General features: G+C 38.4%; 1 pseudogene; it reads right to left on the minus strand.

The window, feature by feature from the left end:
* Positions 1–10,887: 10,887 nt before the first annotated feature.
* On the minus strand, positions 10,888–11,545 carry LOC109387938 (BCL2/adenovirus E1B 19 kDa protein-interacting protein 3-like pseudogene; annotated as a pseudogene).
* Positions 11,546–11,771: the final 226 nt, after the last annotated feature.

The raw sequence follows: 11,771 nt of genomic DNA on the forward strand, positions 1-11,771 counted from the left end.
AGGAGGAAAATAAAAATGGTTCTGTGCTGAATGAAGTATTGTTGTAAAAGGAATGATTGACTTGAAGGTAGAATAGTGTCAAGAAATATGAAGTGTCTGAGATTTTGTTCTCTGTACAAGCTAATGTGTTGGCTTTCCATGTAGTTTCATGGATGTTGAGAGAAGACATGAGACTACTGGATCAGAGGCAAAAGACTTCACTACTTCAGCAAGCAAGTAGCATGGGTTTCATTTTGTTGTTTGCTCCCCTTGACCCCCAAGCCCCATAGAGTCATTTGGAGGGGTCCAGATGGATATTGCTCATGCAGTGAGTTTGGGTCACAGCATAAAACCCCAAGTCTTTTGTCATAGGTTACAAGGTAACTGCCCAACCTTTGCCCTGTAATAGCTGTATTATATTGGACACTAGGTACCTCTGCCCTCCTAAGGTCTTTCATTGTTTTGAATGCTTCAGAAGTTTCATCTGATTACTGCTAACAATTTTCATTCAGAAATAGAGGCATCACAAATAGATAGAGCATTTTGTAATTGTCCTTGGAAGAAAGCTGTGAAGTCACCATGCACTTGAATGCAGGTTCTTCAGACTGAGATGTAAAATGTCCTAGCTCTCTAAATTGAGGGAATTTTTTAGCAGTAGTGACTTTGCAAATGGATAGAAATACGTTTTACTCTAATGTAAATTTCATTTGGTTGGTGCTTCAAAACTTTTGCAGTTCTTGAGAGATTGGTATGTGTAGTTTTTCTAAATTTTTGGTTTCAGGAGATGGTGAAACCAGACCAAACCAGAAGGGACTTGTATGCTGACTTCTGGAAAAAAACATGAAATATAATAGCTGGCATGATTTTGGCACAGTGCTACCTAACACTCATAATCCTGACTTTGGGAAATTCTTGGTCAGCTCTTTTGATCACCTTGCTTGGGCCATGAATGCCAGGCCAAATCTTCTGAGCGAAGATGGAAATTTTCCCTGAAAAGCATGGGTTTTCACTCAGTCATTCTTGTAAAGAAACTAGGGTGTCTTAGAATGGGGGAGGGAAAACATTACTCTTCTTTTGAAGCCAGATGAGGTGGGGCCAGGACTCTGGGGATGGGGATGCCTAGAAATTTCTGTTGGTGGCCCCTTTAATATGGAGGATCCAAGAAGAAACCACCTGGTAGTAAATCATTCTATATTGAACCCATATCAACCATAAGCTTTCATTAAAATTCTGTATAATGTTGCAGCCTATATTTAGCTGTACTTCAGGGACTTCAAGGAGGCATCTGTGTTCAGCATGAGCACAGAGGGATAAGGGAGCATATCTTCTCCACCCGGGCTTGATCCTCTCCTCTAAGCCTGGCTATGCTACTTTAGGGGGGAACGGGGATCTGGGAACCACGTGTCTCTGAGTGATGGTCTGTGCTAGCACAATGGCTAGGAGCCAGCTAAGAGTGTGGGCATAGGCTATGGCCACAGGGGAACAGGTAGGCATCCTTGCGAATTACCAGGTAATACTGAGTAAGCAAACCTGAATACCCTGCATGGCAGGTTGCAGAATTAAACAGTTGTGATTTTGGCATTAAAGAAAGAATGACCTCTGAAAGTTGGAGAACTTGGAAACACTTGGATTTTATAAATTGAGATATGGTCACATGAAGAAATGTCATAAAGTGGTTTTAATCATGTTACTGAAAATAATCAATTACATAAAATATGTTTTTGTGGTATACTGTGAAGAAAGACCATAAACTGTATATACAATTTGATCCCAATTTTATTTACTGAAGTATTGTAAGAAAGAGCCACAACCAAATGTTAACACTGACTATTTAGGAATGCAAGAGTTGTAGATGATTTCTCCCCTTCTTTTAAATTTTCTATGGTTTCCAACATCTCAATAAACATATGAAGTTAAGAATCAGGGAAAAAGACTATGCATTGTGGAAAGCAAAATTTCGTTCTGCTGGCTAAAGCACAGGGGAGAACATAGTGAGTAATAGTATTTTTATTATTAATAATACTCAAGCTACTGTTTCTAGCAGTTGTTAAATACAGTCCTGATGAGGTAGGTATTCTCTCACCTGCCAGGCATAGAGGCCTTATATCTCTGGGTCCATGAGGTTACTGTTTGGGTTGCACCAAAACTCTGATGTGAGCACAACCGCCTTCTTCCCCTAAGGGAAAGTTAGCTTCTTTTGTAGGCAGAGTAGCCACCCAGAAGCTGTAATGGCAGGCCTTACTACCAGCAAAATCCCACATGACAAATTCGTCCTTTGTGCTATACAATTGACTTGTCACCTCATTTTTACAGCTAATTAGCTCTTTAGTAAGTGATGGCTGGTGTCAGAGGTCATCTGATACCTGATTCTGGTAAATTGACCGTAAATATTACTGTCCATCTGTATTTGCTGTTCAAAACACTGCTAAGGGACTAGATTTTAAACTCTTTTTTGTAAGAGATCCTGCTTATTTTTGTTGGCAAGATAAAGTTTCCAAATAATGCTCATGAAACTTATCATCCCTGAAGTTATCTAGAGTTGCTGCTCAATTAGCCTTTTCAATCGGTCATGCCACCCACAGGGCGGGGGAAAGCGTACACACAGTTTCCAACTTTTCCCAGAGTTTCTTTTGTTTCCTCTGCTAAATCAGAAAGGCACTGAAGAAACCCTTGTTCTGATTCTGTCCATCACTATTATAACTTCTAGGAACATTTTATTGTTTTGTAACAACACCACCAGTAATGCAAAGAGTGGCTTGGAATTACTGAGAGTCACTATATGCCAGGACTGTGCTAAAAGATTCATGTTCATTAAATCCTTGCATTCTCACAACAACCCAATTTTGATACATTTTTAATCTTTAAATAATGGGTGAGGAAACTGAGGCTTGGGGGGGGTGTTTAAACTTTTTATTCAATGTCATACAGATAAATAGAAGATGGAGGCTTTGCTTAGCTTTACCTGACTCCTATCTCAGATCTTTTAACCCCTAAGCTGTACAGACTTATGAATCTAGTTATTAATATGACTAGTTAAAATACAAATTATAAAAATATCTGTGGGAGAAAGTGTATATGTGTGAATAATCATTTGTTACAGGCCATGTAGAGACCAGTAATATCCAGGAAATATGGAAGAGCAACAAAAACAAGTTAGAGAGGGACCTAAGGCCTTGGTTTCAGAGGGAGCCATAGGTTATCTGGAATGAGGCTGACACTCAAGATTGAACTGAGACAAATCTGGTGAGCAATGTTTCTTTTTTGGTTCCACTTGGAAGCCCAAGGTAGCAGTTGATGAGCTGTTAAAGTGTGTCCAGGGAACAAGGCAAAAGGCAGTACAGTTGTCAGATGGAGCCGATAAAAAGCACGAGCTTTTTACACCAACAAGGGTGAATAGAGACAGATAGATCCTAGTCGTGTTCCTAAAATGCTGGAGAATACACTTCTGCACAGTTATGACTTACTTGTTTCTAAACTCAAAATGTATTTTCAAAGAATTTTGTAGGTCACTCCTCTCCCTACTACATCCCTACCTCCTTCCAGAGGGTGAGTATGTAATAAGGAAGACTTCTTGGACGGCATATTGAAAAGATTAGGTCATCGATCACTAATGAAACGTCCTGGATTTAGTAGCAAGTAGACAGAATCTAGGACCCTATGTGAGCCAGGTTTGTGTAGAGGTAGCAGTAGAAACCAACGAATATAGAGACTGCAGTTTCCTTTATGCTAGGCTAACCAGATAGAGTAGCAGCATTTGATAGCAAGAAAGATATAAAATGAACAAGGTTTTACTTTTTCTTTAGAGCAGACCAGAACTGGATGTACCTGACTGCAATGTAAATTCAGATTGTAGACTTAAAAACATGAGAGGTTAGGTATGCAAATGCGAGACTACCGCATAATCAATCAGTCAACCCCTAAGTGTATTGAATAGCCTTGAGTAATAGAGTCAGCACTGTATGTAATGCCAAATGATGACACAGTCTCTGACCTTATCTAGGGAGGCAAAGACGGTATAGAGCGAACAAGCAAGGGAACCGACCACTTCATCAAAAAATGCCAGTTGAAGAAGAGACACTATACAGGCACAGGAATTTTAGAAGGAGGCCTGGATTAGAGGAAAGAGAACCTGATTGGGAATCAAAAGACTTATGCCCTATTCCTAGTTTGGCCACTAATTAGCTGTGTGACCTTGAACAGGCAATTTATCTCTCTGGGTCCTTTTCTGTTTCCCGTTTATAAAATGAGGAAGTCAGAGATGGAAATCTCTGAGGTCTTTTCAAAATTAATATTCTAATATAAAGGAAGAATCTCCATGGGACTACATCCTTAGAGGTGATGTCCCAGAGATGGGTAAGAAACCGCCAGGCAGGGAAAGTGCGCGCGCGTGTGTGTGCGTGTGCGTGTGTGTGTGTGTGTGTGTGTGTGCGCGCGCGCGCGCGCGCGCGTGTAGTTAGAGGTATAGGGCTTGTGAGGAAGGGGGATGGAAGCAGGAGAAGGATTGATTTAGAACTGTGAGAGGTAGAAATGGAGAAGTGAAACACACTCAGATATGACAGCAGAGGCCAGTTGCTGTAAACCTCACTTCTGTGGGAAGCAACTGCACAGTTAATCAAGCCAAAAAAATAGGCATCATTTTTTATTCCTTTCTTCCCCTTGCTAATCACATCTAAGTCCATCAAGAATATATACTCAGATCAATTGACTTCTCTCCCTCTCTATCATCACCAACTTAGTTGAGCTGCCAACACCTCTCTCTTTTGGAAGAATGCAACAGCATCATAACTGGTCTTCTTGAATCTACTTTAGACTTGGTTCCCTACAATGGAGCAAGAGCAATCTTTAAAAATCATAAGCAGATCCTGTCACTCTGCTGCCCAAAGCCCTCTAATGACTTTGGATTGCACTTAGAATAAAGCCATTATCCCCCTCATCATTGCTACATCTACAGGGAACAACATGACTCAGTCCAAACTTCCATCAACCTTATGTCTTTCTCCCATCCACTTTCTCCCAGCCTTGTTGGCCTTCTTGTTAATTTTCAGGCATTTCTAGCATACTTACCTCAGATTCTTTGCATCTGCTCTTCTCTTTGCCTGGAACATTCTTCCCTTATATCTTCATGGCCATTTTTTTCTTGCTATTTTATTCAGATTGATGCTCAAAGGTCACTTCCCTACAGGGCCTTCTTCAACCACCTGTCAAAGGTGGGCTCACCCTTCTTTAATTGTGATTTATCACCACACCCTGTTTCCTTGACTCCATCATATAATTGAAAATTACTTTGTGTTCTATTGGCTTATTGTCTATTTCCCCCGCTAGAAGGTAAGTCCCAAAAGACTAGGGACCTATTTTGCATTATTCAACTCTGTATTTCCTACCCCTAGAACAGGCATCTAATACATGCTTGTTGCAGGAATGAAAGAATGCTTGAGTAATGCATAGGAATAAAACAGAGTGATATGGCACAGTGGTTTCAGGCACCATAGATCAACTCTCATCTAAACCTGGATTCATATCCTGGGTTTGCCACTTTCTTAGCAGCCACACGACCTTGGGCAAGTTATGTAACCTCTGTAAACCTCAGGTATAAAATGAAGAAGAAATGGTATCAGCATCACTGGATTGTGAGGTATATTACATGCAATAATATCATTAAAGACCTGAGCTCAGTGCTTCATAGAATTAGCTTCTTATGTCTTTCTAGATTTTGTCTATAGTCTCCCTTTCTTTAGGACATGAAAGTCTAGGTTTCATTTAAACAGAGAAAGAAAATGGTGTATACTATATAGAGAGATTTTCCTCCCCTCATTCCTCTCTCTCCCTTTATTCCTTCCTCCATTCCCTCCCTTCTTTTCTCTACACATCTGATTCTTTCTTGTTCTCCCTCTCTTTCTCTTACCTTTTTACATCTTTAATTTGTTTATATAGGTGCATATGTATTTATACTCAATTGCTATTATTATGCATTATATAAATGTAAGTGTGATATGACTTCTTTTATTGTTGTTATTAAACTTTTATTGTGAGACAGTAGACAGTTAAATAATATGTTGACTGTTAAACCTGCCCTTCACATGTATAAAATGATGTTTATATACTAATAATAACCGTTTGCATGGTACTTTGAGTTATAAATTATGCCCCGTAGTATTATTTAATCTGATTTTATTTGATTAATTGTCCCATTATACACAGGAACAAAAAAAGCCTAGGGCAGTGAGTGGGATTGTGTATCTGCCCTGCACAAACAAACAAACAAACAAACAAACAAACAAACAAACAAACAAACAGGTGTCCAAGCCCTAACCTCTGGTGTCTATGAATGTGACCTTTCCTGGAAATAGTGTCTTTGCAAATGTAATTAAGTTAAGGATCTGGAGAAGAGATCATTCTGGATATAGAATGGGCCCTGACTCTAATGACTAATGTCCTTATAAGAGAAAGGACAGCAAGGTTTGAGACATAGAGACACACATGGAAGCAGGCCATGTGAAGACAGAGGCAGAGATTGGAGTGCTGCATGTACATGCCATGGAATGCCAAGGATTGCCCACAGCCACCAGAAGGTAGGAGAAAGGCATGGGAAGGGTTCTCCTCAGATCTCCTAGAACAGGGGTCGGCAAACTTTTGAGACAGAAGAGCCACAAGGGGTCAGCAAACTGTGCTTGCGAGCGTGTGGCTCTGAAGTAAAATTGAAAATGAAAATAAAACAATCATAATTTCATTTATAAAATTTTTAAAGGATATTATTCACCATTTACATAATGGTGATTATGTAAAAATATATTTATGGCTCTCAAATAAGCTTTAAATTGTTGTGAGGGACAGGATTGGCTCTTCCAGGGATCAGCAAACTTTTGAGACGGAACGAACCCAGAGCCGCGTGTAGTTCAGGAGCCACAATTTGCCAACCCCTGCTCTAGAATGAACCAACCCTGTTGACACCTTGATTTTGCACTTCTGGCTTCCAGAATCATAGAGAATAAATTTCTGTTGTTTTAAGACAACAATTTTGTGGTAGTTCGTTAGAGCAGCCCTAGGAAACTAAGGTACATTTAGTGAATCCATGAAGGTTCATTATTGAGAACAGGGACTGTCCATAATGCCAGTTGACAAATGTATATAAGACTTACTGATTTATGAAGATTCCTCCAGGCTGGAGGCTGATCGTACTCTGATCTTAACAAGTGCTAGCAAATCAAATCTGCCTTGAAAATGTACTTTGAATCTGTGTACTTCTATCTCTACAGCTGCCACCCTGGTCTATTCAATGACCTCTTTTACATGGACCCTGAAATAATCTTCTAACTGGTACTCCTGCTTCCACACTTGCCTCCCACCAGTCCACTTTTCACACAGCAGCAAGAATGGATTGATTGTCTTGAACCCTCAATGGATCATTTTACTCTAAATGCAGTGAGAAGTCATGGCCTCATGCTGTCAATGACTTTCCATTGAAATTGGAGTGAATACCCTCTTCTTACTGTGACCTTCAAAGCTCTTCATGACCTGGTGCATGCCTTCTCTCCAAACCCATCTGCAGCATCCTATCCTTGCTTACTCTGCTTCAGCCTTTCCCGTAAGATTATATACCACAAGAGGGAAGAGACCATGTCTGTTTTGTTCATCTTTGCATTTTCAGTGCCTAGTGAAGTGCCTGGCACTTAACAGGTACTCAAAAGATGTTTACTGATTTAGTAAATGGATAGATAGCTTAAGGAGGTCTCAACTCCTTTGTGGGTCTCCTTTTGATATGGCCCCAGGGTCTTTTTGATAGGAGTGCATTCATTTTAGCTAATATTTTTGCTAGGATACTTGTGCTATCTGCAGATTGTCATTGTGGTAGTTCTTGTACTTGAATAGCCAACTCAGGAATTGAGCCAATTGGAATGGTAAAAAGGATATTGCTCATTAAAATGGAAATTGATAAATCATCCTATTTCTCCAAAAGCTGTCTCTTTTCATTTTCATTTCTCAACTGTCTTGCCTATGGCCTACGAATTGGTTGTTTTGTGTGTGGCAGAGAAACCTTTAATGGCACAAAATGTTTATAGCTACAAGTTATACATGTATTGTAAACTGTATATGATGATACAAAGTGCTAACTAAATAGATGAAGAATGCATAATTATTTTGGCTCAATTAATTCCAATAATTTCAACAACTTAAAAATTCACCTGCCTGGCTAAGCCTTCCATTTTCATTTTTAGAATAGTAAATATTTTTACTGCAATCAAAGTGACTTGTTGCACATTTCAACATGCAAGTTTGTGCAATTTTGCTCTTGATTCTATTTACAAATATTTTAAGCTGGTTTTCATCAAACATAAGAAAAATGAAACCTGTCTTTTTTTTTTTTAATTTTTTTTTGGCTGAGCCATCCTGCCACCAGTTGGCAGCTCAGCGTCTGCTCAGCTTGGGCCAGGAATTGAACCAGCGACCCTGTTGCTCAGAGCTTGCACTCTTGAGCGAGCTCTTAACCAACTGAGCCACTCAGCTGGCCTTGAAACCTGTCTTTTCATCCCCAAATTCTAAACAGGTGTAAAGCTTTTAAAATATTAATCTTAAAATGTCAACTGTTAATTGTTGGATTCTCTTTTCCAATCACATCATCTGTTTCTGTTCAACACAAATCTGAGTAGGAGCATAAACATTTATCCCATATGTTAGGGCTATCAATAAGTACTACATGATTTCATCTTATGAGAAGTTCTACTATGATCATGGAATAGTCCAAAGGTTCACAGATATTTTAAGAAAGAGAGCAGAACTAAATTTATCTTCAATGTTGAAAAAACTATCATAAGTATACCCAAGTTTAATTACATTACTGATAGAGTTGCTACTGAATTTCAAAAGAGGGCATTGTATTCCTATAAAAAGTTGCTCTTCTTTTAAGAATAATTTTACTTTTCCCTCCCATGATACTAACTGTAATACAAATTTCATATTATAGCAGTTTATTTATTTAATGCTCTTAACTTTATCAGCCTTCCCAATTTTATTAGGCTTTTCAAAAATCAGTGAGCATCAGATCTACTTTCCTCCCAAAGAAATTCAAATATAAATACTTGAAATAAATAGATTATAGAAGGCAAATCAAGGGTTACCTGGTTTAAGAATAAAATAGAAACAAGGTATAATAAAAAGATGTCCAAATTATTTAGCATCAAATACTAGAAAGGAAAAATAAAATAATTCAGAAAACTATTTGGGGTATATAATCTTTTTTCTAAAGAGGGCCAGCTATATTTTTGAAAAACGATACTCAGAAATAAATTTTTTGTTTAACCTGTACATTATTTTCCATTATAACACATCAATTTTACAAAACTTGATTCAAGAGAAAAAAGAGTTTCTGCAAATTGGCGAATGTGGTTGTCCTAGTGTTTTTATTTAAGTCAAACTGATGCACTTTATTTAATAATAGATTGCTATTTTAAAAATTAACAATGGTTTGCTAAGTATTCAGTAGTAATGACTATATCATAAACAGTAAATATTTATATATAAAAATATAATAGTATCCTTTAGAGTCATGCTATGTGTTCTGAAATCCAATACTAGTAAATCTACTTGAAATAATTGGTAATCTTGATATTTTCTAATAATTTGGTCCTAAAGTTGCACATTTTAGAAACAAACAAAAAAAAGTGTACCATTGAAGGGAGTTTAGGGTTCTGGAACTTCAGGAGTTTAACATAACTGAAAAGATGGTTACAAGGAAAAATAACTAGTACCTGTAGAAAATCACGAATCACCTTTGGAACACTGTACAGTAAACATTTAAAATGAAGAAATCAGAAGAAAACAAATGGCATCTTTTCAGAACTTTGTCCACTCTTCCCACAAACCAAGTCTGTTATTCAAAGTTGCACAAGTGCTTGGAATAACTCTGAAACAATTACCTTCAGAGTTTAAAGGCTCCCGAGTATACGTGATGCTTCCTAAAACAAGAAGCCTACATTTATACCACAAACCGAACCTCTTTTCAAAGTCTCTGCTTAGAAATTTTTTTTTAATTTAAAGAAAGTTATGAAAAATTCACATGCAGCTAATAAACATAAAAATACCAAGCACACACAAATCCCAAAAGCAATTTCATGTATTTCTAGGCCTGAGATGTTCCTTATCAGAAATGAAGACTCTACACTGTAGAAAAGACAGCATTACAATGTACTAGTGTTAAAATCTGCTGATGTATTTTTGTTCTTATTCTTTTTCATACCTATCATTTATATGAGCCTGCCTCCTACAAATTAAAAGGCACCATTAGGAGGCTTAGACAAAAAGTGGTTCTAAAGTTGGTTTAAAATAATTTTTTATTGTCCAGGATATTTTTTTTCTTGTGTTTCATTTTTCCTGTTTTATTTTTTAATAACTATAAATTCAAGCTTAGGGAAGCTTGCCTTTGTCTTGAAAAACAAAACAAAATAATGAAGCTTTTATATCATTTGCGAAACTGATCTTATTTTAAGAGAGAAATGGTAGTTATACTGTAAGAGTAAAATTTATACCATGAATGATGCAGATCTAAGTTTGCTGGTACAAAAAGGAGACAATAGCATTGTTGACAAAATTATTACCTGCTGGTGGCATCTGCAGAAAAGAAAAGTTTGCAAATTTATAAACTTCCAAGTTTTTATAAAATTTATAAATTTTTATAAAATTATAAGCACTGTTAGAAAATTCTAAAATGTCTTATAGGTCAAAAAGGGAATGAAGTTAGTAATATGCCTCAACAAAATTTGAGTAAAATACTAGATTTGAGAGTTACTAGAGTTTGGATATGTAAAAATAGGGTTGTAAGTTGTGTCATTCTTACAATAGTCTCAGGTTCACATAAACTACGGTGACAATACACCACTTCACATGTCACATGCTTTTTCAGGGGCTTTCTTTCCTTTAATAGGTGCTAGCAGAAGGTGTGCTCAGTTGTTTTCCAATACAGGTGCCTGCCCAAAGCCAAAACATGAGAAAGGAGGAGAGATGGAATGAACATCTAAAGAAATTCTGCAGAGAAAATATCCCCTTTCTTCATGGCTCCACTTTTCCTCACGCTTAAAGAAACAAACAACGTTTAGAGTGCCTGAAGTGGAACTCCTTAAGTGGAATGTTCGCAGGCCTACTGGACCAGTCGGGCACCCAGTCTACACTCTTCTTCAATGCGTCAACTTTTTTCTCTCTTTCTGCAACTTCTAATGGCTGAGAACTATGGTCCCTGCTGATGTGCATTTTCACATCAAACATAATTTCCCCATCTGCTTGTGGGGAAGGGCTGTCCCAGGGAGAACGGCCTCTTGAACTGGTCTGTCCTGATTCATGTTGTGCATCCAAAAAGAATCTTCTCCGTGTCTCCATTGTAGATAGAGGATGAGGAAGGGACGCGTTCCAGCCCCCCATTTTCCCCACTGCCATTATCACCGTCATTGGTGCTACTCATGGGTAGCTCCACTTAGGAACTGTGCAGGTCCGCTGGTGGGTACAGAGGCTGTTCCCCTTCCTCACAGTTGTTCTGGGTGTTGTGCAGGGATGGTGGCTGCTCCACTAAATGAGAAGACATTGGCGGGTGGCTGGAAGAGCTGTGACTGCAGCTGGACTGTCTCCGTTGGTTATGGGCAGCAATGCTGAATTGGTTCTTATCTATTTGCCAACCACCTACTCCTTCTTTTCTGCTTTGCTCACTGCCCCTGCAGGCTGACCATCATAGACAGATTCACCCTGGCCTCCGTCAGCTGGCTTCTGTTCTGTGTGGCCAGTGGGAGGTACTGGCAGGAAGCTGGAAGGCT

Source organism: Hipposideros armiger, unplaced genomic scaffold, assembly GCF_001890085.2.
Source record: "Hipposideros armiger isolate ML-2016 unplaced genomic scaffold, ASM189008v1 scaffold_175, whole genome shotgun sequence".
NCBI lineage: Eukaryota > Metazoa > Chordata > Mammalia > Chiroptera > Hipposideridae > Hipposideros > Hipposideros armiger.